The following is a 26,374-nucleotide window of genomic DNA, read 5'->3' as shown; positions in this document are numbered from 1 at the left end:
ATGCAAGTGCCGACCACATGGTTTGTTTTGGGAGCTTATTTAATGAGAGCAGAAATCTGGACCGGCAAAGTTTTCAGTTCTGTACCCCTTCTCCAACATGGCTCTCTGACGATTTAACTGGCAAAGAGAAATTATCCAGAAAGAGACAGCGGACAATCATTCTGCTACTCACAATCTCCTGTATCTTTCCAGCTCATTCTAGAGTGATCCCATCTCCAGTAACTTTCAAAGCTGCTGAAGACCTTTTTCCTCTTTGTTTGCTACTATGTGCTACACAGAAACCCAAGCAGCCTCCATCTTGACTACCAGGTGCCAGCCAGTATGTGCAAAACCAGTTTGTTCCAATCAGCTGCCACAATATATACCTGACATAGCGTCAAGGACCAAGGCGTCACAATCTTAAACCTCCCTTTTGCCCTCAATGTAATCGTGTAGTTACGATCATTATGCAGGGCTTTATGCCATCTGTTTTGTCTCACGTTTAGAGTGTGTAAACCCTGTGTGTAAAATCTCTATGGGAGGCACAAGTGGGCAGCAGCCCAATCTATTGGTTAATATATTCCCAAACTGTTACATACCCCGTAATAAATGTGACCCACATGGTTTGGCAGAAAGTGCAAATCACACAAGTTCTCCATGCTTACTCTGGCTTTTATTATAACAATGCTTTATTATAATTCAGAATACTGTTATCTCCAAGAAGAATATAAGAAAGAAGACAGCAAAGAGCAGGACAAGAACAATTTCTCCTTGTCCTTCCTCATGCCTGTTGAGATGCACTTCTCATACCCCTCTTCCCCAAAAAGACGAAACAAAAATAGAATAGTAAAGAAAAGAAACGATGGAAATTTCCCAGAATCTCTGCTTAGGCCAACCCATCAGGTGTCCTAAGCAGAGATCCTATAGCATTTCTGCTATCTCCTTCTTTAGGATTGTGAGTGCAAAATGTTTGTTTGTTTATAGAGTTTTACTTCTTTTTGAGAGAGAGAAAGATTGCAAGTGCGGGAGCAGAAGAGAGAGAGAGACAGAGACAGAGAGAGACAGAGACAGAGACAGAGAGAGAATCCCAACCCGGCTCCACACTCCCAGTGCAGAGCCCCAAGCAGAGCTTGATCTCGTGAACCGTGAGATCATGACCTGAACGGAAACCAAGAGTCGGATGCTCTTGACTGAGCCACCCAGACGCCCACAACTGATTTTTTAAATCCACTATCCTTACAAGAATTTTTGTGCAAATGTCTTTATAAATGTTTAAAAACACTGTAAATTTTTATGTGTGCATACAAACATAGCACAGAAACGTCTTCATCGGAGATTCTGGCAGTCACTAAATCTGAATGCAAACTGTGTGTGTGGTATCCTGAAGCATCTAGGATTTACCGGAGGAGACAACTGTTTTCCACCAAACCAGATGAAAACACAACGATGGGTCACATTTCAAAATCCTTTTTCTTAAGAGGGAGAAAAAAGACTGAATTTAATTTTCATAATGAATGTGGTCCATTCTTTGAAACAACAAATCAGTTTGTTTTTATTGAACTTAGTATCATGATCAAGAAATTACAGGTTTTCAGTGTGGATATGGGAATCTAATCAATGTGAAATTTATCCTCACAGGGCTCTTTAAAATGCACTCTATTCCCATTATCAAATAAACAAAATAAGAGAAAGAATCCCACAGAAGAGAATTCCAATTCCCCTGCTTCTGGAAAACAAACAAACAAACAAACAAACATAAGGTCTCAGTTTGGGTCCTAACTTTGTAACCACACAGGCCCTTGAGGAAACTGGGAGGAAACTATTAGTTGTCTTTGGGGACCTTAGTTTTATCATTAAATATAAACAAAGTGGATATTGATGTAAGAATCTATTAAAACAACCTATTTATACTTTCTCAAGTATTAATTTAGCCCCTTCCTACTAGGTACCTCAGTGCCAGCATCTGGAGATACATTCAGAAGTGTCAGGATAAGCCCTGCTCCCAAGAAGCTGAACTGAGGAAGCAGATACAAAAGGTATACAAGGTAATCAAAAACTGTTACAAGAATGCTCTGGGAGATGCATGAAACCACACAAATGAGGTCTCGCCCAGAGTCTCGCCCAGAGTTCAGTCCCTGGGAGGGCCTATTAAAAGAAGGTAAATTCTGTTACAAGCCTGAAAAATAGGCAAATTAAGAGTGGAGAGAGGCAGTCTGGATCTAGCAGAGGGCATTTACAAAGGCTCAGAGGCCGGAGAAAATTGTGGTCTCCTGGAAGGTAGTTCAACATGACTACGACCTGAGGCATTTGGGAGGAGTGGGGAAGAGTGGGGCTGGGGAAGCTAGCAGAAGCCTCATATGTTGAGGGGCCTTGCGTGCCATTTCAAAACATACAGATTTTACCCTCAAAGGCTATTGAAAGCTTGGGAGTGGTGTGGCCAGATTTTATCTAAAGGAAGATCATGTTGCTTTCAGTGTAGGTAATAGATTGTCGGAAGGTTGAAACTGAGGGCAGAGCAGTGCATTAGGAAACGAGAGATAATGATGCCTTGAACTAAGGAAGTGACAGAGGGGACACAGAAAAGCAAAAAACAAAAACAAGCAAACAAACAAAAAAACCTCTAGAGGATAGGGAAGAAAGATGGACAGAATTTAACTGATAACCTGATGTGAATGGTGGTGGAGTGGTCCATGTTTCCCTTTTGGGAAAATGAGCGCATGGTGATGGGAACATGGGATCTGAAGCTGGCTGAGAAAGGAGATGAGAAGGCAGCGAGTTCAGTGTGAGACTTAAAAACTAGTGGAATCTATGGGCCATCTACATGAATATGTCCAGGAGGGTACTACGTCTAGAGCTCAGGAGAAACGATCAGGGATAGAATAAAGAGTTGGGAGTCATTGGCACATATATGATAAAGGAAGCTACAGGAATGGATGAGACCAATGAGAGTGTTCATTGAGTAGGTCACATCTAGATCCCTGGGGAACACCACTTTTTAAGAAACATGCAACAGGAGAGAAGTAAGTCAAAGAGAGGACAATAAAAAGAAAATGAAGAGACAGGAATTATGGCTCCGACTGATGACACTGTTGTAGAAATGGAAAGTGGGGTCCACATGATTGAATGCAGTGGAAAGATTGCCATAGAGAGGTTGTCAAAGTGCCACTGAATTGGATGACTGGGATTGCTGGTGATCTCGGCAAGGAAACTGCCATTGGAATGGTGACTGTGGAAACCACTAAAGAGGAATGGACATCAGGTGAGAATGCAAAAGTGGCCAGCATAGACCATCCTTTCAAAAAGCTTGACCCTAAGTCCTTGAAGGCCTTGTATCCTCAAGCCTAACACATAACAATTAATCAATAAACATCCATTGAATGAAAGCTAAGCTAAAGGGAAAAAGATGAGGCAAAGTCTACTGGGAGGACAGAGTCAAGGAAGGGGATGGGATTTGGGGCAGTAGTTGAGAAGTTGACATTAGACAAGATGAACTCTCTCTCCCATCAACACAGGATTAAAGGAGGCAAGGAAATTCAAATAACTTGTCATCAAATGGCTTCCCTATTCTTGATGAATTCAAAAGCAAGGTGTTCTGCTGAAAATGTCAGTGGAGATGATGAAGTAAGTAGCCCTAGAAAAGCGGAGAAGAGAGCAAGAACTAACTTGGGAAACAGAAGGATCACTGGGCAGCCGAGGGCCCACCTGAAGGCAGAGAGCTCATCCTGTGTGGCAGAATTAGCATGAATGTGTGTTGGGGACGGGGGGTGCCCAGTGCCCTAAAGTAGAGACTGCAGGAGGGCTGACCCGGGATTGGCTTTTTCTAGATGTGTGGAACAAAAAGACAAGGGCATCTAAAGTATTTGCAATTGGTCCAGGTGACAAGGAACTGAGGGCCAAAAGGGGACTGTGGTAGCAAGTAGAATGATCAGTGAGGTCTCAAGGAGGAAAAAGAGCAGATTATAGGGGGCATGGCAGAGTGAGAACTAGTTGTAAAAGGGGAAATTCTATGAAGATGTAAGGCAAATACACATGTAATACGGTTACTTTTCTGTATGGCCCTTACAATGGAGCCATAGCTAACCTCTCCAGCCTTGTCTCAATGCCCCTCCAAGCTCTCAGAACAGTGCCTTGCTCCTGAAACCACTATGCTTTTTAGTGATGCTGAGGGGAGAGAGAGGCAGTATTTTACTCACTTCCTGAGAGCTCAGTTCCTGCCCATTAGAAAGATTCTTGGTATCTTTGGTGAAGGAACAAATAAAAAAACCCAAATACTTCCATGTGTTTGCTTAACTTCTAAGTTGGCGAAATGCAGACTATTTGTTCACTTTCCTTGCATAGGTACATATGGAACATTCTTAGTTCTGAGATCCGTGTAGCAGATCCCTGGCCCTGGGAAGTCATTATATAGCAAGTTAGGACAGAAGCTGCAGAAGGAACCACATGGCTGAGAAGAAGACATGACGCTTCAGCAGCAGGTGACACGCCCGAGTTTACAGGGCACCTGCTGAGCTGTGTGGAGGATTTGGTAAATAAAGTACAGGCTATATGCATGAAACTGTGAAGGGATCCTAAGGTCCCAGCTGTGCACATCACAGGGGTGTGAAATGAAAACACATTGGGAATTCTAGCTCATTATCGTTTCTTGACAGCCAACTATTAACTCTAGGGCATATGCCTAAAAACCTTAAAATGTCAAAGGTGGTGTTATGAAAATTAATTTTTACTCCAAGCCTCATGCTGTCATGGGGGCATGATTTATAGGCACATGGTGGTTGCTGAGGCCATGCAAAGCTAATAAATTGTGACAAACTAAGTTTTTATGGACTAGATGACCCCTATTAAATTCATCTCAGAGGCAAAATGACTTATAAATTTCTACTGTGATTATAAATTATCAGCCGCTCAAATTTCTTTCTTTTTAATTTTTTTTTAACATTTATTTATTATTGAGAGACACAGAGAGAGCATGAGCATGGGAGGGGCAGACAGAATCTGAAGCAGGCTCCAGGCTCTGAGCTGTCGGCACAGAGCCTGATGTGGGGCTTGAACTCACAAACCAAGAGATCATGAATGACCTGGGCCAAAGTCAGATGCTTAGCCGACTGAGCCACCCAGGAGCCCCTCAGTCACTCAAATTTCTATCATTCACTGAATTAAACCAAAGATCCAGGAAGGAACACCGTAGCAAGCCCGAGCGGGCATGCTGTGCTAGGATTTGCTCTTCAGCATGCCAAAGCAGGTGCACAGAATGTTTTCAAAGCATTTTATTGTGGGAAGTGAGTCTGGCTGTCAAAATGCTATTTATAACTACAGATTTGGGGATGCTTTTTATGTTAAATAAGGACAAACCTCATTAATTCAGAAAGTGCTAACACGAAAGAACAGCTGGTTTGTGAGACCATCAAAAGTGAAAACAAGGTTTTAAAGGAACTGTGTACCCCCAAGTGGCAGTGTGGAGCAGGAGCTCGGGAGTTGGGTTTGAAATCTAAGGACTTGGAAAGAGTTGAATCAAGGTTTCGTGGGGCCTGAAGTTTATATAACTCAGGAGAACTCATCTTAAAAAAAGGAATATAGGGGCGCCTGGCTGGCTTGGTTGAGGATGGAACTCTTGATCTTGAGGTTGTGAGTTCAAGTCTCACATTGCGGGGAGAATTTACTTAAAAAAAGGAATATAAAGTTCCAAATGTAAAATTAAATATTAAAGTGAATCTTCACAATGAAAAAAATATATAAATAATTATAACAAATAAATTTGTTTTAGAATTAATTATAATTATTAAAATATAATTAAATATCATTATATCATTAGTAATTAAAATATAATTATAATTAGCTATTTATAAAAACTTTTCAAGAGCGAAGAAACACCACAAACATCCAAAAGTCAGAAAAATATTTTATTAACTAGCTGACCTACTTCTATGAATTTATTTCTTTATTTACCAAATTTTTTTACTTTTGTAAAAATTTTTTAATGTTTATTTATTCTTGAGAGAGAGAGAGAGACAGAGAGAGACAGAGCACAAGCGAGGGAGGGGCAGAGGGGGGAGACACGGAATCCAAAGCAGATTCCAGGCTCTGAGATGTCAGCACAGAGCCTGAGGTGGGGACTGAACCCAGAACCCACAGACTGGGAGATCATGACCTGAGCCGAAGTTGGACGCCCAACCGACTGAGCCACCCACGCGCCCTTATAAATTTACTTCCTTAGGCTTTTCTTTGCATACTCTTTGTATGTAATTCAGACCTCTTCATGTGATAATTATTTTACCATTTCTCTTTGTATAGAGAATACAAATATAATTTAGTCTTTCCTCAACTAAAATTGATTGAAAGTTGCTTTTTATTAATAGTTAAGAAAGTTTTTAAGTCACTTCACTGCATGAGTGACAGTTTTGTGTGCCATTTCCACTGGCACCGCAAGACTTTGTCAGGCTGAGATGCATTAGATCTGCTAGAACACAACGTGAGTTAGGTGCCCTGCAGAACCCATATATGTCCTCAGATGTGCTGCCACGGGTCTGTGCTCTTCACACACAGCAATTCTGATAAATTCTATTTCATGGGAAAAAGAAAAAAGAAGTGTCTGATAGGTTTACAATTACATTCAATTATAGTCACTGCATTATCACATATGTTTCTGATAGAAGTTTAGTTTTGACCAGCAGTTAATGAGAACTAAATCATTCATTTAAAAATGCTCATGTCTGGGGGCACCTGGGTGGCTCAGTCAGTTAAGCTTCTGACTCTGGATTTCGGCTCAGGTCATGATCTCACGGTTTGTGAGTTCAAGCCCCACGTCAGGCTCTGCACTGACAGTGTGGAACCTGCATGGGATTCTCTCTCTCTCTCCCTCTCTCTACCTCTCCCCTGTCCATTCTGTCTCTCTCTCCTCTCAAAATAAATAAATAAACATAAAAAAAATGTTCAGTCTGATGACTGGAAGTGGAAGTGACTCTGAACCACATTATTGCACTAACCCCACACTAAAGATGTCCCCAAGTCAGCTTTCCTGTAAGCAGATCCTAGGCCACTCCAATACCACTCAAAATAAGGGGAAGTGTTGGAGGGAAAATTGGCTAAGTGGTCTCAGCCAATTTGGTAGAATGTTTTGCATTTTGCCAAAACAGATGTGAATACATTGCAATGGGCCCCCTTGCAGGGGCCTGAAGTTCAAGCTTCATTAGCTTCACAGTCAACCTGCATCTGGGCCCGGGTCAGGTCACTGCTCTGCCACCAATCATATGAGCAATCTTCATTCGTCTGGATTTCAGTTTTCCCTTTGTCAGATGAGGCTACTGATAACAATATGTGTCTATTGCGGCTTTGTGAGCCCTGAATGAACTTATTCATGACAAGTGTTATGGTAATACTGGGTAACAGTAAGTGTCCAGGAAATATTAGCCCTCATTGTTAAGTGAAGGGTATTATATTGCAGAGCACTATATAATGTAATAAAATGTTTAGAAAAATAATTCGTATACCAACAGTAAAGATATTAAGCAGAACACAACTGTCATATAAAAATGACTCTTGGGGCGCTTGGGTGGCTCAGTTGATTAAGCGTCCGACTTCAGCTCAGGACACGATCTCGCAGTCTGTGAGTTCCAGCCCCATGTCGAGCTCTGTGCTGACAGCTCAGAGCCTGGAGCCTGCTTCAGATTCTGTGTCTCCCTCTCTCTCTGCCCCTCCCCTGCTCACACACACACTCTCTCTCAAAAATAAATAAACATTTAAAAAATTTTTTAAAAAAATGACTCTCCAAGGAAAAATAGTATTATCCTAAATTACCTAGTGTATCTAGAAACAATGAAACTACTTTTAAAAATTATGTTTTGAGAGGTGCCTGGCTGGCTCAGTTGGGGGAGTATGTGACTCTTGGTCTTGGGGTTGTGAGTTTGAGCCCCACGTTGGGTGTAGAGATTACTTAAAAATAAAAAAAATATTAAAAAATTTACATTTTAAGAGATTTAACTCCTACAAACTGAGCACGCCTTCTTCCCATCTTGCTATATCTGAACTGGGGGCTGGGTGGTTTGTTCCCACTATTGTACTATAGGGGGAAGAAGGATATACCTTTTCCAGTATTAATTATTATAAATGGTGTGTTATATTTCCTTCCCTAGAAGCATATAAAGTTTCCATTTGCAGAAATCAAGGTTTGAAAACATCTTCAGAAGCAAAGTAAACAAAATGGAAAACAAATCTTAACAATGATTTCATTCATAGGAATCTTTTTATTGCTAATAAACTCAAGGAACAGTACAAACCTTTTCCAGACTACACACATTCTTTGCTGCACCTTAAAAATGTAGATATTTAATAAAATATACATATGATTACTGCACACAAAAATATTTAAGTAAGAAGGCATAAGATATTTTAGAGCCAAATTTGACACAGAGGCCCTTACAAAAATAAATATATGATCTTTCAGTCATAAATTAGTATTCTGGAAGATGCTCCAGACAGCAGGGATCTGAATAAATTGAGAAGGAAGAAATATTTTCTGCCAGTAGCAAGCAGTAAGAATGCCAAAAGTAGGGGAGTAGAAGGAAACTTTTAAAAAATAAATAGAGATCATTGTGGAACCATATATCTACTTAAAGAAAAACAGATTATAATTATTATTTTATTAGAGATTAGATTTTGAAACATCTTGAATGTGGACAGTTAAATTTGAACAGCTAGAATCCTTTCTCCTAGTCCCTGTGAATATAACTGTCCCTTCAAAAATACATGAGTCATTTCTCTGTACTCTGATTTGTGGCTTCTCGATATCAACTCATTTCTCAGTCTCACGATACGAAGTCAGAGACAATGTCATTGACCTAGAGAATCTGAATTGTGAGGGGGTGAAAAGCAGCATTTGTGAGGGTGCAGGTATGAGACAGAAAAATCCTGGCAGTTATCTTATTTTTCATGAAGAAACCAGAGCTGAGCTTTGCCAAGCAGACAGCTATGAGCTCACTGGTCTGAAATAATTACTCACTGAGACTTTTCCCCAGGACAGAACTAATGGGTTTATGCAAGAAACATAACCTGAATATTGGTTTACTGGCCTTTTCTTTTTTAAATCAGTAATCAGTCCCCTTTGTTCTTGGGCCTGAGAACTGACAAAGTTCTCAGTTACATTAACTGACAAAAGAGGAGATGAAAAAGAAAATAAATATTCAGCCAAGCCAGATTGTTTTTAATTCACATTCTTTATGTTCGCTGATCTCATTCCTGTCTTAAGAGATAAAGCAATCAAAGCCTCCAACACTCACTTGCTTTTCAGATTTGTTGGATGGCTGTGTAGAATGTCCTCATTTATTATTGGAATTGCATGCTTTGTTTAGTTTTATTTTGTTATTTTCAAGTAAATCACTTTAATATTTTATGGATTCTGGTCCTTTGAATCCTGTTAGTGAATGGCATTGCCACGGATGACAACGGAGCGAAAAAAAGTCTTTTGAAAACACTCCACTGTGAAATCGGGATGCAGAGGACGCTAAAGTAAGGAATTTGCTGACATTCAAATTTGCCAACCTCTGACAAAACTCAAAGGCTAATAGCACAAATAATACTTATTTCCACTAACTAGTGGGACTTCAACTGTATAGCTAAATGGATCAATAAGAGTTAAAATAAAAGTATATTATATTTTTGTTGATGATATTGAAAACTAACCATATTTCCCCCAGGAAGAAGCTCAAAGAAGAATGGAATGCCAGTCAAAAGGCAAAACTGAGGGGTACCTGGGTGGCTCAGTCGGTTGGGCATCCAACTCTTGATTTCAGCTCAGGTCATGATCTCATGGTTCTTGAGATTGAGCCCCACATCGGGCTCTGCACAAACAGCGCGGAGCCTGCCTGGGATTCTCTATCTCTCAAAAATAAATAAACATTAAAAAAAAGAAGAAGGCGGGGCGCCTGGGTGGCTCAGTCCGTTGAGCATCCAACTTCAGCTCAGGTCATGATCTCGCGGTCCGTGAGTTTGAGCCCCGCGTCGGGCTCTGTGCTGACAATTCAGAGCCTGGAGCCTGCTTCAGATTCTGTGTCTCCTCCTCTCTGTGCCCCTCCCTTGCTCATGCTCTCTCTCTGTCTCTCAATAATAAATAAATATTTTAAAAAGTTAAAAAAAAAAAAAGGCAAAACTGGCATATGTCCAAAACAGAGTAATTAACTAAACCAGCCTTCTTTGCTTTCTTCAAACAAGTGAAATCTTTGCTTAGAAACCTGACTGGCTCCCCTTCTCGCCTCTATTCCTCCCCTCTCCACCATGGTGACAAGGTAGCTCCCCATCATTCAGACGTTGACTCAAATATCATCTTCTCAAAAAGCATTTTTCACCACCTTATGTATGAAGTACTCTCTTATCAAACTCTATACCCCGAACAATATACCTCATTACCTTGTTTTACTTTCTCCTTAACACATATCTTTTGAAATCAGCTTGTTTATTTATTTACTTGTTTATCATCACTGCCTCCCAGTACAGCATAAGCTCCATGGGAGCAGGGTCTAAATCTGCACATCCAGCACCTTACACAATGACGTTCACTGCATTCTTAGATTGTGCAGGTCAGGAGTTTATGACATTCATAGCTGGAGTCCCTCATGAGCTCCTACTTAGATGTCATCTGAAAGTCACACTGGCCTGGAAGATCCACTTCCTAGGTAGATCACTCACACGGCAGCAAGATGGTACTGGCTATTGGTTGGCCTTAGTTCCTCCTTACATGGGCTTCTCCTTGGGACTCTGTCAATGTCCTCATGGTGTGGGGAACAGCCCCTACAGCAAGCAATCCATGAGACCATGGCAGAAAATGCAATGTCTTTTACAATCGGATCTTGAAAATCACACACCCTCACTGCCCCCTGTGCTTTTGGTCACGTGGTTCAGGGTAATAGAAGACTACTGAAGGGTTGAACAACCAGCAGGCAAGAATCATTCGGGGCCATCATGGACCTTGGGTACCACACTGCTGGTTACAGTTCGCTATTAAAAACAGCAGGCCTTTATGGTAAGGCAAGAAAATATCCATGCAACTCATATTTTTACGTATGACTTCAATATTTAAAAGACATAATCACAGTCTTCTACTTCTCTATGGAGCCTGAAAAAAGTATCAAGTTCTTCTTAGTGACAGAATTAAATGAAAACAATCGTAAAATAACAACTGCTCTCCCTCTCATTTTTTCGTTTAACAGCAAGTTACTGGATTTTGTTTCGCTATCTATTTAGTTGTGGATGTGCAGCACTCAAGCTCTTTGAAACGTAAAAGTGAGGTTAAGGCCAAGTTCACACTAAGCTGGGAAGAGTTCAAACAAGTATTTGGAAGCAGGTCCCCAGACAGGATCTGCAGCCCATGTCTCTTTTGAGACAATGACATGTGCAATTCTTCTACCAAAAATGACCTCACTTGTTAACATTGATTATTCAGAGGTCTGGAGACCACAGTGTATTATTTTACCACCCAGGGTGAAATTAACTACAGACTGGAGCCATGTGTAACCTTGGTCTTTTCAGGGATCAAAGGCCAAGCAAGGCAAATAACTTTTTTCAAAGTTGCTAAAAACAAGAATTAACCTGTCTGAATTTTTTAAAGTCCTAATCATTTTTTACAAGGTGATATGAAAAAAGCTTCTCCTAATTACTTCAGATAAGATACCTGAGTTTCTAGTATTGCCAATTCTACCCATAAATAAACAGGGCAATCCATCAATAAGTTAATGAAAAACTACCTAGAAAAATGCTTCTTTGGAAAAATAAAAAGGAAACAATTGAAAAAGAGAAACAAGAATGAAATCCACAATGTTAGTAAGAGTAGTAAGTAAAAGTAAAGGCAGTGAGATTTCATTAGAATGAGAACCCCCCTCGGGGCGCCTGGGTGGCTCAGTCGGTTGAGCGTCCGACTTCAGCTTAGGTCACGATCTCGCACTCTGTGAGTTCGAGCCCCGCGTCAGGCTCTGGGCTGATGGCTCAGAGCCTGGAGCCTGCTTCTGATTCTGTGTCGCCCTCTCTCTCTGCCCCTCCCCCATTCATGCTCTGTCTCTCTCTGTCTCAAAAATAAATAAACTTAAAAAAAAAAAAAAAGAATGAGAACCCCCAAAATCTACTCCAGGGGAAATGGTTTTGGAAGGTAAAACACAGACCACGGTTTATTTATCTTCTCCTCCTTTGACATCCAAAAGATTAAGTATTCCCTTTGGGGAAACTATTTGCTTTCTAGCTCAAAGATACAGAATGTCAATGCAATTTATTTTCTAAAACTTGACAGCAGATATACAGATTAGGGGAAGCAACACCAAATCTCAGAGACCTTATTACATAGAAGAGAGGCAAAGCTTCAAAATCCACTTTACTTCACGGCAGAAACTGTTTGACCCTCTGTCCCTTGAAATCACATTTACTGTTATATCAGAAGAACAGCTTATTAGGGCATTTTATGCTACCATGCCTGAGTCCCGGTGTTACTAAGACATCCTAGGAGAAATGTATTTAATTCAGGGACTCAAAACAACTGGCGCTGGATTGTTAGGGAACAGGCAGAGAGGGCTTACGGCTCGAGGGAATCAACTAAGCAGACAAAACCAGAGAGAGCTGAGAGAGGCAGCCAAAGAGCAGTGCTTTCTTTCTTGAGATAATTCTGATCCAATAAAAGGTTTTGCTTTTTTTTTTTTTTTTTTTTTTTTTTGCTGGTTACAACTCAGAAAAGAATTTGATTTGAGACACTGAGCCCCAAGAATGTTAAGTCAAAGAATCACCAATGGAGCACTCTTTGATTAAAAAAAAAAAAAAAAAAAAAAAAGTGGTGTTGCTTTCTGATTTTATCTTGATTTTACATAAATTCAAAATCAGAAGACAAATCAAGCAGCGTCAGGAAAGGACACAGTCCCACCCAGCTTCATGTTACAAGGACCTTTCACACACACTCATGTTCCTGGCCTCAGAAGGCATCACTGCAGACCAATCTTCAGCATCTCTACCAGATAATGACACCACTGTGAAGCAAAGCCTCTCCCTGGGGAACAACTATCACTTCAGTGCAATAATCTAGTAGCCTGGTGAAACTTGACCTCCAACTGCCAGGTTCTCCCAGTGTCCACATCGTGCATGCAAACTGCTTTCCTCATATGATAGACCGAGCAAAACACGTAAGCCTGTAGGCTGGCCAGAAGGTTTTGCAAAAAATAAACATATGTTGTTTCCCATCACGATGGCAAAGGTCAAACTCCTGTTTTCACCTTTTCCAAAAACAGGGGGCCTTCTAGGGAAGACTTGCCCTTTCTTATTTTGCATGCTTGACAAAGGCAAATTTAATGAAACACCTGCAATGTGGATACTCAGGCTGCAAATACTCCACCCCAAGCATCGCCAGCAATGATTTTCCCAGTGTTCGGTTTGGGAATAATCTCTTCTGACATAATTTTCTGGGTTCCTTTTCTTCCCATCACAGCCCTTATTTTGGCTGTTGTCGTTCATAAAAAGATAAAGGTATTTTCTTTCAGATTAGAGGTCATGTTAGTTATATATATATGAGAAAGAGATTTTAAGGAAGTGGCTCACAATTCCTGGCAGTTGTGGAGATTGGCAAGTTCAAAGTCTGTGTAGTGGACCATCAGGCTGGGGATTCAGGGAGGAGCCGACACTGCAGTTTAAGTCCAAAGTCAGTTTAATAGCACAATTCCTGCTTGGTTGAGGTGGTCAGTCTTTTATTCAACTCAAACCGTTGACTGATTGGATGAGGCCCAACCACATGATGGAAGGCAACTTGTGCTGAGAGTCCACTGATTTAAATGTAAATTTCATCTAAAAACACCCTCTTGGAAAAATCCAGAATAATGTCTGACCACCTCTCTGGGTACCATCACCCAGCCAGGTTGACCTATAAAATTAGCCATCACAAAGGGCAAAACATTTTTTTGAATTTTATAATTTCATGTAGCTATGAACCATGAGTCTGTTCACCATGGACATGAGACACAGATACGTCAAAACTACTGAAGAAGTAAAATATGAGTGTAAATAAAGAAATGAAGGGGCGCCTGGGTGGCTCAGTGGCTAAGCGTCCGGCTTAGGTTATGATCTTGCAGTTCGTGGGGTCAAGCTCCGTGTCAGGCTCTGTGCTGACAGCTCAGAGCCTGGAGCCTACTTCAGATTCTGTGTCTCCCTCTCTCTGCCCCTCCCCTGCTTGTGCTCTGTCTCTCTCTGTCTCAACAACAAATAAAAACATTAAAAAATTTTTTAAAAAACAATAAAGAAATGAAGACCCAAATGACGTCTCAAATAGCATAGCAACAGAATAAGCTGCTTCATTTTATGTGGTATCAGTGGTAGAACTACAAAAACTTAGGAAAGCTTTTACAGATCAGCCTACCCACAACTCATTGTATAGATGAAGAGACCAGGGCGAGGCAAAGAATTCAAGAAAATCTGAAAACGTGGCAGTGCACGGCATAGACGAGGCAAAAGAGCAAACAGCTAAGAAAGCCAGATAAAACGGGTACTGGAATGCCCTGTGTGGAATGTGGCCGAATACTTTCCAGGTTCGTTTCTGAGCGGAGATAAAAATTACTCTCTGTTGTCTAAACACACCACCCTTGGGCAGCACAGAGAGAGATAGAGAGAGACAGCTCAAGGGCAGGCTGGATGATTGTACCAAACTGACCTGTTATCAAAAACTGGCCTCTGTATATCCAAACTCCAGATAATCCTATCATGGATAACTGAGAGTCCAATTGCTGCCTTTATTTTGACAAGATGCATGGGAAAATAAATGAGGGTTCGGCCCTTACCGTGCTGACATCGGCCAAGACTGGCCAGTGGGCCTGAGGCTTCCATGCTTCCCAGAGGGACCCTGAATACTCTGACTTTCATGGGGAGAGGGAGTTCAGTCTATATGAGCAAGCTACTGCCATTTCCTTTTTAGACAAATGCCTGCACTTCTCCTTCAGTTCAGCAGTGTTTGCACAGGCCTTAGGAAAAGCTATTAAGATTCAGCACCAAGGGTGCCTGGGTGGCTCAGTCGGTTAATCGTCTGACTTCAGCTCCGGTCATGATCTCACGGTTTGTGAGTTTGAGCCCCACATTGGGATCTGTGTGGGCAGCTTGGAGCATGGAGCCTCCTTCAAATTCTGTCTCCCTCTCTCTCTGCCCCTCCGCCACTCACATTCTGTCTCTCTCTCTCTCAAAAATAAATAAACATTCAAAAAAAAAAAAAAAAAAAAGGTTCAGCACCATTATCAGAGGGGACTTGGCAGAATCTAATCTTTTTTGGAAGACAGAAAACTGGCCCAGAAGTGGGGCTGTAACCTTCAGTCACCTGCTGGCACTGGTGCAATCCGATGCCTAAGCAATGAGGATCCAGTGTGTCTTTGATGCCCAGACAAGGCTTTGAAGCGGAGTCAAGACCGCAGGACAAAGGCAGCACTGTTTATGCAAATCTGGAAACAAAAGACGCTAAAATCCAAAGCCATTAAAAGTAACATCAGAAACCCAACACCCAGAGATGATTAGAAGCTCTGCACCAGTATGAAATAGAATGCCTGAAAGCAAGGCCGGGCAACACACCAAAACACATACTGTGGGAAGGAGTCCTGAGCGGCCGGAGCTTGGCAAGATGCGCTCAGAAGCCTTGATCTAGGCAGCTCCCTTAGCCAAGGGGAAGCATCTGTGTGCCACAGGAAGGAGGCGCTGGGCTGCCACTGCTTCTGCACCTGGTGCACACAGTCCCTTCCATGAGAAGTTCCAACACGCGCCCTGAGGTTCCAATATGGCTTGCAAAGCCAGCCGTCCTGTTGCCCTGTCCCTTGGCAGTTCGGTCATCATGTAGCACGTGCCTTCTGTGGAACACAAGGCTCTTAGTGAACACCTTTGGGCGCAGTATACAACAGGGTGAAATACAATGAGCTTCTGGGGCACCTTGGTGGTTCAGTCGGTTAAGCATCCAACTCTTGATCTCGGCTCAGGTCATGATCTCATGGCTTGTGAGTCTGAGCCCCACATCGAGCTGACAGTGCTTGGAATTTCGTCTCTCCTTCTCTCTGCCCCTCCCCACTAGTGGTCTCTCTCTCTCTCTTTCAAAATAGAAATAAACTTTAAAAAAAAAAAAAAGAAAGAAATATAATGAGCATCTGAAAAACTTTAGATTTATTTATTTATTTATTTGCCCACTCCAAAAAGATCTAAGTTTGGGCAGATGGTCCAGAAAACACCAATCATCCAGAGTTATGATTCGTGAAAATTCTTCAGCTATGGTCACTTCCATGAAGGACATGCTACTGTCAGATTGGAAAGGGACTCCAGAGAACATCTCATCCAAAGGTTCTCAAGCCTGGTGGCACCTTGCCACCCCTTGGGAAGCTTTTAAAGTATGTCACTTGCCCTGGCCCTACCCCAGAAATTCAGACTTAAATGGTCTGGGGGGTTGGGCCCAGGCATCGGTGTCTTTGAAAACCTCATCAAATGATTCTAATCAGCGATTTGAGAACGACAACCTTAGTGAGGAAACTGAGGCCCAGAGAGATTAAATGGCTTCCATAAAATGACAATGTAAATAACGCCTGCAGCCCTTTCACAAGACAACTTACATAACAAAATAATGATAACTGCACACCGAGAGAAAGATGAACGACGCTGCTCTTGGCTAGAGGCAACTGTCCCGGAGACCCCCAGGTACACCAGGCCTCACCTTCCTCCCTGGGTGACTAGTATCTTTTTCGTGGGAGGCACTCGAACAGCTATAGAGCAGCTCACATCCTTGAGAAGAAAAAGGCATAAAAAAGAAAATGGATGCATAATTCCAGAACTTTCACTATGGAATTTTTGACAGACCTGTCACCAAAAGAACACAGTAAAACTAGGATGTGGAAAGCAGGACACGTAGCAACTGAGTTGTGATCTTTCCCAGAGTAAGCCGACCATCGGTGGGGTCGTAATAATACTACTATGCCAAGTTAGAACGCACCTTTGTAAAGTAGCAACTGACTCACAACAATCCTTTGTACAGCAGATTAGAACAGTGTGAATTCCCAAAATTTGTATTTTGATTTCATATGTAATGAAGATCCCAGGCTTAGGGACTTTATAACATCATCTAATTAAGGCCAAACTGCCAACTACTAGAAGCAGTTTGATAGACTATTTTTCACAAGTGAGGGGAGGAGGTCTTCATGACAAGCCAAAGAGAAAACCAAAGGTAAGAAAATTACAAGCAACAAAGGAACCAAGCTTAGGGAATACGAGGACTGAAGTGGTTCCAATGACTCCTTTTTATTTAAAGAAAATGCACTGATTTGGTTTCCCTCCACTCTATTGAGACATGTTCATCAATAGATGTCTTTTCTTCCGTGAAACTAAATGCTTGATGAGCTCATGATGGGAAATAGACTGAACAAAGAGAAGGGTTTGAAGGAGTGTCATTTCATACTGAGCCCCAGTGCAAGGTACTGTATATAGTAGGAAGCTTGGGACACTGCTTTAAAAAACAAAACAAAACTTGTCTAAAAAGAGCCACTGTTGGAAGGAGGGAGAACACATGTGCTTGGCTCAGTAAAAAACACAAATGATATATGCCTGGCAAGCCTCTCCTTTGTAATCCAGTACCTTACTACTTCTCTTAATGAGAAACCCCTTTAGCCTTCTTGATTGCTTAAGCATCTGGATCTTGAGTTTAGAAGATTACACAATATACCAACTTTCCAAGTTCTGAAAATCCTATGGCCTGTGCCTTAGATGGATACACAGCCTTCGGTCCTTTCATGATGGTCCTTCACTCCTCCCAGGGCCTTCAGGGAGCTCAGGTCTTGTAGTTCCCAAACCCACAGGTGCATCCAAATCACTCATATACATGTTTAAGATACAGATTCCCAGGCCACTCCCACAGGCCATCTGATCGAATGTGTCTGAAAAGGGGCCCAGAAATCCACATAACTAATAAATGCCCTAGGTGTTGCGGCCCCTGAGCTAGTATTTAGGAACAACTAGTTGAAGCCCAGCAGCCTTAAACCAAAAGGTTGGCAGAACAGTAATGAGGGCCATGTCCACTTGTCACCAATGAACTTGACTAGTGGGGGTGAGTTCACTTTTAGGCCACCTCAACTACTAATTTCAACATGATCACTTGGATTTATCCACATAGACAGTCTGTGATGGCCAAATAAATAAAAGGATGTACATAATAGTTTTTTAGTCCATTGCTTTATAAATTCGTAGCATGTCTCAATAAAGAGAATTTTCTATGGTGGAAGTTAATGTGCCCAGTTCATCTTAAGGTCTAGCAAGATTAAGGAAAGGCAGAAAGATTTATAATTTTTGTAATTTTCTAAAATATTTTAGTATGCTAGTTGTTCCAAGCCTTCCATACCAACTCCACAAAATCCATCTGAAACCCCAGACATGATCTGATGGGCTGAGTGCTCTCCCATCCCCCACCCCCATGCTTCCAGAAGAAGGACTGCAGTAACGTGGGGGCTGCGTTAGGCTTCCTGTTCAATGGTGCGGTGATGACTTGAAAAATCCTGATTCCGCTTGGCAGTAATTTTCCACTATCTTGGCGGGTCTTAACCATAATCACTGTGGTGTGTGGAGCTTGGACAGCTTATGGGGCTGGCTGGAAACCAAGAAACTAAAAAGCAGTCCAGCGGTCCAGCAAGGGACTCCATGTGGGGAATACCACAGCCCCAAATGTCCACAACCACATTTCTCACAGATATCCCAGGAATTTAAGTTCCACTCTTAGTCTCCAGAAAATTTTGCCTTTCCCAAGACCCCAAAAAGCAGCAATTTGTCACTTAACATGATTTTTTATGGAAAATGCCAATCAATGTACATCGGTTCCATTCCCTTTTCTCAGAATCATCTCTAGTTCTGCGAGAAGAGGAAGCTTTCCATAGCCTACTGTCCTCCCCACCTCCAAAATAAAGAATGGGGACTGGAAAGAAAGGGTTCTACTTCCCTATTGTCCAAAATGGAGGCACTTTTAGCTACCTTCATGGTGTTCTTGGGTTGACCACTGTCTTAGTCTGTCCTAACAGATGTAGGCTGCTATAAGAACATACCACAGACTGGGTGGCTTACAAAGAACAGTTTGGTTTGTTGTTGTTGTTTTGTTCTGTTTTGTTTTGTTTTTTTATAGCTCTGGGAGCTAGAAGTCCAAGATCAGGAAACCAGCATAGTCAGGTTCTGGTGAAGGCCCTCTCTCAGAATGCAGTGTTCTTGTGTCCTCACATAGCAGAAGGGGTGAGGATCTCCCTGGGGGCTCTTCTTCCAAGGGCACTAATCCCATTTATGAGAGTTCCACCCTCATGACTTAGGCGCCTCCCAAAGACCCCACTTCCTAATACCAGGGCTTAGGATTTCAACACATGAATCTTGAGGCAGGATGGGGGTGGGGTGGGGTGAGGGATACAAACACTCAGACCACAGCAACAGCCAAACTGGCAAACATTTCATTTTAAGGAACCTCCTCTCTCTCCTGCCTGACACATCCTTCAATAGACATTTAAGTAATTCAACCTAGAGGATCAAGAATTCTCCCAATGCAGCCAATGTATCACTTAAACCAGGTACTCATGAGAATGCTTTAAAGGAGACCTAGCCCCACACTCAGCCTCCCACCATATTCTTAGGGCATATGCAGCCCAGGACCATTGCTCACACTATTATTTGTATCTCTGAAATGCACATCTTCTAAGGGGTCTTGGGACATTCATCAGAAATACTGGGGAGTGGAAAGGGCTATTTTTCATTATGTTTGCAGAGGTAGAAATCTCATCAGCTAAACCAACAAGTCAGGGACAGTCCTCAGCTTGATGACTATGCCAAACAACCAAAATAATAACAATTGTTGCCTCAATTAAATGGGACATGTTACAAAGTCATAAGTTTGGCCCTGGAGGGATGTCATGAAGTTGTTATTGGAAGTCTAAGTCTGAAAAGATTACTGTATAGTGCTCCTAGAGAGGAAGAGAAATGCCCTCCAGACAGATCTAAGGTTTAATTTATGCAAGAGACTTGGCTAATGCCACCAACCACAAACGCTGCATTTTCATGGAACTGAACGGCAGCATGTTCCAGTGAATTAATTACAGCCACTCTATTTATATTCTGCGTGGCTTTTCAATGATTACCTATAACAGGATTCTTTTTTACTTTTATGAACATTAACACATAGCTTTTCTACCAGAGGAATGAAGAACTGAGGGAAAAGTAATATGATCTTGATCTTTTTACCACTAGGTCATTCACTGGCAGCTTGCCATGACTGCTCCTTCTAGAAAGCTTGAGTCCTAGTGCTCCTGAAGCATCTGAGCAAGGGTCACCACCCAAATGCCTACAGGGGCCAGGCAAGTCATGTTGAAGAGCCAGACAGCGATGGCAGGGAAGGGGCTGAGCAGGGATTGTAATCGCACGCAGGATGGGCCTGATAGGAATGTGACTTCCTGGACAAAGTCCAGGAAACAGTGGATCCTCAGCCCCAACAATCACTACCATGTACAAATGCAGGCCTGGCCAGGCAGGTGCTAGTTATGTAGGCTTGCTCAGTTTGTGAAGTTATCCAGTTATACCTTTATGGTATCAGTTACTTTTTGGATATATATTGTACTTCATTTGAAAAGTGTGTGTTTTGGGGGCGCCTGGGTGGCTTAGTCCATTAAGCGCTAGAGTTCAGCTCAAGTCATGATCTCATGGTGTGTGGGTTTGAGCCCATGTCGGGCTCTGTGCTGACAGCACAGAGCCTGGAGCCTGCTTCAGATTCTGTGTCTCCCTCTCTGTCTGCCCCTTCTTGGTGCGTTCTCTCTCTCTCTCCCCCTCAAAAATAAATAAATGTTGAAAAAAACGTGTGTGTGTGTGTGTGTGTGTGTGTTTTAATGGCCTTAGGGCCAGATTTTCCAGGGGTCAGGGCACAAGGACAAGGGAACAGGATGAGTGTAATCAAGAAGGTACTCAGAGAAACTACCTGGAACAGGTGTTGTGTGAAACTGGCTTTTTCTGTGCCACCCAGGGCATGAGTATAGGTGGCTGACAGGGTTTTAAAAAGCTGGGATTAAATAGATTTTAAAACATCACACTTATGCAGAACAGGATTTATAAAACAGTCATATTTTGGTTAACATTAAAAGAATACACATATATGCACAGAAAGTTTCTAGAAGAATGTGTAATGATCTGTTAACATTCTTGACCCTGGAAGGTGGTATAGAGTAGAAGGGAGATTTACTTTTTATCATGTTTCCATTTATACTGTTTGAATCTTTATTATTCTACTCTTTCAATAGAAACGAAAAAAAAATCAGGAGAGAAAGTTCTTAAAATCATTAAGTTACTATTAAATAAATCTACAAGGCCCCTAAAGAATTTCAGAATTTTTTAAATCAGCAATTTTTGATACGCTCACAGTGTAAGTGCAATTAAATGAACAAGTCACTCCTTTGAGAATAAAGATGTCGTGACATATACAATAGACACATTGTAATTCCTAATGAATAATAGCTCTGGTTTAAAGACATACGGTGAAACCTTTTCGTAATATGGTAACTGGGGAACAAGACAAACAATCGTACTATAGGTTACTCATTTTTTTTCAGACATTAACTCCACTGTATCTGGCATTGTTACATTATTTAAAGAAATGGGCAGAAATGAGCCTTATAATAGTCTTACCCTTGTCCCTATGTGAACCTTATAATGGCCCTACTATACTGTGCCGAAGGCTTGAAGACAGTGCCACACAGTGATATGACCCATGTGTACGTTTAAAAGTGTTGGAAAAAGGATCGAGGCACAACCAGCAGCTTTCATGGTTACAAAGCTTCCATTGTTCATTCCTACGACCACCAGAGACAGTCAAGGGAGACGACCACAAGAAGCCTGCTTATGTACCTGGAGCCACAAAGAAGCTCAGTGGTAGAATCACCTGGAGAAAGTTGCTGAAGACAAACCAGTAAAACCAAACCCTACTTAGAATCACTGGCACGTGCCTTTAAACCATTAGCGATATTTGATATGAAATAATCAGTGTCAAAACAGCCACACAGGGGGGCGCCTGGGTGGCTCAGTTGGTTAAGCGTCCTACTTCTGCTCAGGTCATGATCTCGCAGTTTGTGAGTTCCAGCCCCGTGTCAGGCTCTGTGCTGACAGCTCAGAGCCTGGAGCCTGCCTTGGATTCTCTGTCTCCCTCTCTTTCTGCCCCTCCCCTGCTCATGCTCTGTCTCTCTCACTCTCAAAAATGAATAAATGTTAAAAAAAAAAAATTAAAAAAAAAAAACAGCCAGACAGGGCTTAAAATCTAGAAATCTGTTACCTCATCCCAACACTTATTCACTGTATAATATATGAGGGGAAAATCCTTTAATTGCCTCGTATTTTGGTTTCCCCCATCCATGGACATCAACTAATAAAATAGAACCAGGAGAATTGAGGGATCCTTTTATTAGTCATTTCAGTTTTTAGCCAAAGGAAACACATAATTCTGAGGCCCAAACATGTTTTGAAATTGGAGGGTGGGGACAGGATTGATAGTTTTGCCCAACCATTTGGAAGAAGGTTGAGTTGAAGGGTTAACAAAATCTAAGACCACTAATTGGAAAGGCTGAAAAACTGATGCTCTGTTTTGCCAGTATAAACCCCAAATGCTGCAGCTCCCATGAATATGAAAGTTTTGCCTTAGCCATTGGCCACTAACAACACTTGACAGATTTCTTTCTGTTGCTATGTGGCTGTGATCATAGCAAGTGATCTGCATATTTACATACAATTTAGTCTCATTCTGTCCCTATGAAATCCACCAACATAAAGCCGAGGTCAGTAACTAGAAAGTGCCTAAGCTAAGTGACGAAATTATCAAGACAGCGGAAGGGAACCACTGAGTCCTTTGTGTCATTCAAGCAGAAGGGGCCATTCTTGTTTGGAAGAAACACTGGCACTCTTCTCTTCCTAAGTTGGGTCAACTGACAGAAGCAAAAACTAGAACTAATTGGTCCTTTCTTGATCTTAAACAGACCATTTGTATTCAGTCTGGGCCATTAGCTGCCTGAGTCACATCCTGGCTCTGCCACGTCCTAGCCTTGTGACCTCAGGCAAGTTATTTAAATTCTCTGTGCCTCAGTGGCCTTCTATGTAAAGGGAGGAGAGTAACAGCACCTTTTGCCCAGGGTTGTTGTCAGGACTAAATTAGTTATCCTATCAAAATGTGTAGTTTTCATTAATAGATAAATGTTAGCTTTCGTTATGCTTATACTTTTTTTCTTGGAAAGACGATAAAGAGAGTTCCTTGTGAATGTATTGTTTTAAAAATCTTCACTTGGAAAGAGAAAGGTAAAGGAGATGGGACCGAAAGGAAAAGATGGATAGGACTAGTGTCCTATTGTCCACTTAGTAGCATTTACATCAAAGACCTTGTCCATACATTGTTTCATTTACTTGTTAAAATAACTCTTGGAGGTAGATATTATTATTAGTTACTTCCAGATGAGGAAACAACTCTTCGTTAGAGGTTCGCTGATGTGCCCACAATCACACAGGAGATCTGAAGCCTAGCATACCTGACTATAAGCTTGAATACTCCCTCCTCAGTACTACTAAACCACCAGGCTGGGATAAAATAAGAAAAAGAAGGTGGGAAAGTGAGGAAAACAGACTAATGGAGAGAAGGGGACCAACACGTCATCTACCTTTTCACCCAGAAACTAAAATTTCTGTCCATAGGTATAACATAAACATTTCATGTCAAGACTCTGATGATAAAATGTGATGTTGTTCTTGCTGGTGCTGAAAACCATCATTAATAGTAGTCTGGGGGGTGCCTGGGTGACTCAGTAGTTTGAGCGTCCGACTTCGGCTCAGGTCATGATCTCACAGCTCGTGACTTCGAGCCCCGCATCGGGCTCCGTGCTGACAGCTCAGAGCCCGGAGCCTGCTTTGGATTCTGTGTCTCCCTCTCTCTCTGCCCCTCCTGTGCTCACGCTCTGTCTCTGTCTGTCTCTCAAAAATAAATAAACATTAAAAAATTTTTACAAAACTAGTAGTTTGGAACATGTTATAAATACATGCATATTAGTGTGTCTAGTTAAATGTTCGCCAAAATGCTACTGGTTGAGCATCAAGGAGTGGAGAATAATCCAAGGTAGTCTCCCAAATACTGCACCAATAAAATAGTGTGCAAAATGTCAGGATCAGCACCCCAGAACAAGCTGACGCTCATCAATGTTTTTGTTGATGTCAACAGAAACCCATCTCTTTATTTAGAAAGCCATGCATCGGCTCCTAACGTAGTATACTACTGTTCAAAACTTTACCAAATGAAATGCCCAAATTGTTCTGTAATTACATGGCAGTTACTGTCTTATGATTGCACAGACTGAATCCCTGCTGGTTTTCCACAGGCAACAGTCAGCTCTCCAAAAAACAAACTTAATGTATCTTTTGGGCCAAATGTTTTTCCTTATGCCCTGCCCCATTTTTCATTATCATGGTACTTGGCACTCCTCCCCTTAATCATAGGTTTGAGAAGAGGGATGAAGTCAGCCTTCCCTCTGTTGCTAAAGCCACTGTCCATGGCTCCACTGAAGAGCGCCCCCATCAGTGCACACAGTTCCACACGGTTCCCCGCATCTCAGCACAGCAGGGATTCCCATGAACTCAGTGCAGGTTTTAATTAGAACACAAGGAACTTCTTGGGCACAGTTCCTTAGTTATGACATTTGAAGGAAAACAATTCACTTGGTGGGGTCTTGAGATCAGACAGGTAAATGTGACAGGTTTTCCTTTTGCCTGGTACAAAGGATCTCTAAAACATAAACTTTTCTTAATTCAGTCTCATCCGGATAAACTTAATGCTAACTGAGATAACGGCCCTCACTGTCCAACAGCAAACGTTTTCAGGGCAGTTTACTGGTACCGACTGTGAATATGGTCCAGAACTTCCGGTGAGAAAAAAATTACAGCATCGGGAAGCTTGCATGTGCTCACGTGAACCACACCTGCCACGCATACAGGAAAGAAGTCTTATCAGATGCTCCTCTGATGTTAGAGATAAGCAGATGAATGAGAAGGGTGAGTGTGCACAGATCTCCTGATCTAAGATTAAATGCAAGTTGGCAGCCTGACTCTGTGTCCCACCTGGTTCTGTTGTGTAAAGTTCAGGGTAGCTGACGCCATTTTTGGCACTGGCCATTTCTGACATCAGGGTATGCTGGCTTTGCGGAGTGGATGTTAGCTAGCCCCTTGGGCATCTCAGAGTGTTGAGTAGAGCCTAAAACTGAGAGTCTAAAAGTAAGTAATTGGCAGAAGGTCCTCGACGTTGTAGCATCCTAACCTGAGTTACTGTTTCCTCCTGGAGGGTAATGTCCTATAACCTTCACAGCCAAATACTCCTCTAGTGCCAGTCTCAAAGTTAGCAGCTCCAGTGGTACAATGCAATGAGTTTGGAGATTTGCAATCAGTAAGCCTGCCACCTGCTTTATCGCCCCTGACAAGAAATTCTGGTTAATGTTCCAGTGTCTTTTTTCCCCCATGCGGTTCCCTCTTTCTGGAACCCTCCCTACCTCCCAGGCTTTAGTGGATTCTTATTTGTCTTTCAAAACTGGGTTCCAACTAAGTGTCAATTCTCCTCAAGAAGGTTTCCATGACCACACAACTGCCCCAATCTGACCTAGAAGTCCTTTGTCACTCCCCTAAACCCTATAAATGTCATTTAGATCATCTTATGCTGCCCAGTAAAAAGAGCCATATTTGTCTGTGAGAAGCCACATTACTCAACTATTTTCAGCTAGAGCCTGGCAGAGTGCCTTGATCTCACAAAAGATGGTCATTTTGAGTGTGTGCTTGTACAACCTCTCTGTGCCTCAGTTTTCTCATCCATAAAAGGGTATAATCATAGTACATGCCTGGTAGTGAATGTAAAGTGTTTAGAATCATTGTGAGCTCTCATTAAGCATTTGTGAAATTAATAAATAAATGTAATCTTAAGTCAGTTACTTTATTTTTTTTTAATTTTTTTTTTCAACGTTTTTTATTTATTTTTGGGACAGAGAGAGACAGAGCATGAACAGGGGAGGGGCAGAGAGAGAGGGAGACACAGAATAAGTCAGTTACTTTAGATATACTGTCTTCTTTTATGAAATGGAGATACTTGTATTTCTTTACAGAACGGTAGCAAGGATCAAATAAGATGACATAGTTAATGAAAATATTTTGAGAGCTGTAAGCGCTTGAGTGGCTCAGTCAGGCAAGCATCTGACTTCAGCTCAGGTCATGATCTCTCAGTCAGTGAGTTCGAGCCCTGTGTTGGACTCTGTGTTGAGAGATCGGAGCCTGGAGCACGCTTCAGATTCTGTGTCTCCCTCTCTCTCTGCCCGGCCACTCACACTCTGTCTCTCAAAAATGAATAAATGTTAAAAAGGAGAAA

At 41.9% G+C, this 26,374-nt stretch overlaps 1 protein-coding gene across 2 annotated transcripts in view; it reads right to left on the bottom strand.

Moving 5' to 3' along the window:
• Positions 1 to 26,374, bottom strand: part of COLGALT2 (collagen beta(1-O)galactosyltransferase 2) — a 112,437-nt gene that overhangs the window by 83,596 nt on the left and 2,467 nt on the right. The gene's annotated exons all lie outside the window — the stretch shown is intronic.

The sequence above is a fragment of the Neofelis nebulosa genome, chromosome 15, assembly GCF_028018385.1.
Source record: "Neofelis nebulosa isolate mNeoNeb1 chromosome 15, mNeoNeb1.pri, whole genome shotgun sequence".
In the NCBI taxonomy this organism is placed as follows: Eukaryota; Metazoa; Chordata; class Mammalia; order Carnivora; family Felidae; genus Neofelis; species Neofelis nebulosa.
The sequence above is the reverse complement of the archived record's forward strand: the minus strand, read 5'-3'. Positions and strand labels throughout refer to the sequence as shown.